The 2,963-nt window shown below is 46.3% G+C and overlaps 1 long non-coding RNA gene across 2 annotated transcripts in view; it reads right to left on the bottom strand.

The window, feature by feature from the left end:
* Positions 1-863, bottom strand: part of LOC105814302 — a 24,393-nt gene extending 23,530 nt beyond the window's left edge. Inside the window, exon 1 of one of the 2 annotated variants that reach the window (XR_001137694.1) lies at positions 684-863. This is a non-coding gene — a long non-coding RNA (uncharacterized LOC105814302). The remainder of the gene's footprint in view (positions 1-683) is intronic. The other variant, XR_001137695.1, reaches the window with a different exon arrangement.
* Between the last annotated feature and the right edge of the window lie 2,100 nt (positions 864-2,963).

The raw sequence follows: 2,963 nt of genomic DNA, 5'->3' as shown, positions 1-2,963 counted from the left end.
AAAAAAAAAAAAAAATTGTACACTGGACTCCTTTAGTTCTGGATCAGAAAACAAAACCAGTGAGTTCTACAGAGATCTTGTGTCAGCAGAAATGAATGCGCCATTAGGACATTCTAAGGACTCGGACAAAACTGCTTACTCAGTTTTCTCATAAAAGTTTGGGAGGTGGGAGTGAGAGCGAATGGATATAGTAAAGATTGCAAGAGGACGTCCGCTATACACATACTTCAATGAATATCCCAAGGGGAACCTGTTATACTAAATCTCAAGGTCAAAGGGGTGGGGACACAAAGTACTCAGGGCCGCAACAGGCCTCCATTGATACTAGAACCTCAGGGCAAAAAAGAGGGGGCACTAAGTCGTGAGGCCAAGAGTATAAATAAATGAATAAAACAAAGATATTCTTCAAAACATAAAGCGATGGCCGACGCACCGGCTCCCAAATAGAGCCCTGCGTGGGTGCAGTCCCTAAGGAACAAGCAGAAAGCACAAAGGCAGCCAAAGGCACTGCACTGGAAAGGGCCGTGGAGGGTCGAGGATGGAGTGGGCTGTGCTACACGCCCAGAAGGCGGGTGCGAGCCACCCTGCCGCCGAGGGCTGAAACCCCCGTCGGGGCAAGGCCCCGGCCGGCTGCCAGCAGGCTTCCGCACGCTCCCGTCCCCGGCTGGGATGGACTGCGCTACCTCCTCACCGCCTGTTCATCCTTCCGTCGCCGGCCTTCTCGGCTCACCTCCCACGGTCCGCCAGATGCACTCGGCCTCCCGGGGGCCGACCCGCCCCCGGCCCAAAGGCCAGTCAGTAGCGGTACGCCTCACTCCGCCATCTTCGCTCCTTCTCAAGTCCGCCAACCCTGCGGCGAGTCGTTTCCGCAAGCCCCGCCCCCGCCGCCGCTGCTGAGTACTGATTTGACATCAGCTTGCTCGCGCGCGCTGTCCTTCCATCGTAGGTTGGTTGGAATGCACGTCGATCAATAGCGCTCGCTCCACTTGATTCCTTTTCTGTCGGATTGGGTCCTAGGTTTGAGGTAATAGTGGAAAAAAGCTTTTGTAAGTCATTTATTAAGAATGTAAAATTATTTCCGCGAAGAAACAAGTGTCACATGGTGGTAAGATAACCTAGCTGGGCCGCATGACTATTTTAAGCCATTATTCGGTTAAATTGTTGGACAGATAATTTCATTCTCAGGGCAGAGAGCGAGAGTCCTGGGCGTCACATAACACCCAGGCAAACAATTTAATGGTTCCAGTTTGTCTCTGACTTTGTTTGATCTATTCAGAGTCTTAAAGGGTCTGAACGTTGGCCTGCATTTTATAGCTCTGGTTAGTACACGAGAGCAGGGGTCGTCACTCTTGAGGGCCCTCCTGCCAAAGGAAAAACTGTTACAATCGGCAGTTTTGTTTCCTACACCCAACGGTAGGACTCACATCCTTTCTTTAGCGATTGATCCAGAAGCAGGGAGGGTAACAGGGTGGCGCCTCTTCTGGGAGCAGGGCCCCTGGTCCACAGTGCTTCCCAAACACCATCAGGGCTGTCATCTGGGTTGCTTGTTAGAAACACAAATTCCTAAGGCTGCACTTCCCCAAGACCCAAAACCCTGTCTTCCGATGAGGCTGAGGAATCTTATTTTTACAGAAGCTTATGATAAAGGGTATCTATGGAAAAACCTACAGCTCACATTATACTTAATGGTAAGACTTCATACTTTCCCTTTAAGATCAGGAACAAGGCAAGACACTGGCTCCACCACTTCTAATTCAACATTGTACTGGAGGGTGTAGCCAGTGAAAAAAATCAAATGGCATCGAGATTGGAAGAAATAAAACTGCCTTTATTTGCAGATACCATGATCTTCTGTAGAAAATCATAAAGAATTAACAAAAACAATAGCTACCAGAACTAGTAAGTATAACAAGGTCCCAGGATGCAAGATCAGTATAAAAAATCAATTGTATTTCTGTATACTGCAACAAAAAAATCAAAAATGAAGTTAAGAAAACAATTCCATTCACAATAATATTCAAAAAGAAACTTAGGAAAAAAATTAACAAAACAAGTCCAAGATTTATACACTGAAAACTACAAAGCATTGCTGAGAGAAATGAAGACCTAAATAAATGGAGAGACTTAACAGACTTTCATTTGGTTAGACTCAACAGATTAAATGCAATCCCTAACAAAATGCCAGCACTCTTTTTTTAGAAACTGGCAAGCTGATCCTAAAATGAATGTGGAAATCCAAAGGGCCTAGGATAGGTAAGACAATTTTGAAAAAGACCAAAGTTGGAGAAATTCACTGATTTTTTTTTTTTTTTTTTTTGGAGATAAGATCTCACTCTGTCACTCAGGCTAGAATGCAGTGGCATCATGTATTAATAGCTCACTGCAGCCTCAAGCTCCTGGGCTCAAGGGATCCTCATGCCTCAGCCTACCAGATAACTGGGCTGACAAGCACACCGTTGGTGGCCAATTGTTTTGTTTTTTGTAGAGATGAGGGTTTCATTATGTTGCTCAGGCTGGTCTTTTTTTTCCTTCCCTAACTGTACACAGTGTGATTGCATTTTTTAAAAACTCCAGCCAGAGCCAGGTGTGATGGCATGTGACACTAGTCCCTGCTAGTTAGGGGAGGAGGCTGAGGTAGGAGGATCACTTAAGCCCAGGAGTTTGAGGCTGCAGTGAACTGTGATCTGATGCCACTGCACTCCAGCCTGGGCGACAGAGGGAGACCACATGTCGTGGGGTGAAAAAAAAGAGTCGAGGAAAGTTTTAACAAGCTCTCTAGATTAAAAAAATGAAAACAAAAACAAAAAACAGGCCAGGCGCGGTGGCTCACGCCTGTAATCCTAGCACTCTGGGAGGCCGAGGTGGGTGGATTGTTTGAGCTCAGGAGTTCGAAACCAGCCTGAGCAAGAGTGAGACCCCGTCTCTACTAAAAATAGAAAGAAATTAATCGGACAACTAAAAAT

The sequence above is a fragment of the Propithecus coquereli genome, unplaced genomic scaffold, assembly GCF_000956105.1.
Source record: "Propithecus coquereli isolate 6110/MARCELLA unplaced genomic scaffold, Pcoq_1.0 Scaffold3, whole genome shotgun sequence".
Taxonomy (NCBI): domain Eukaryota; kingdom Metazoa; phylum Chordata; class Mammalia; order Primates; family Indriidae; genus Propithecus; species Propithecus coquereli.
The sequence above is the reverse complement of the archived record's forward strand: the minus strand, read 5'-3'. Positions and strand labels throughout refer to the sequence as shown.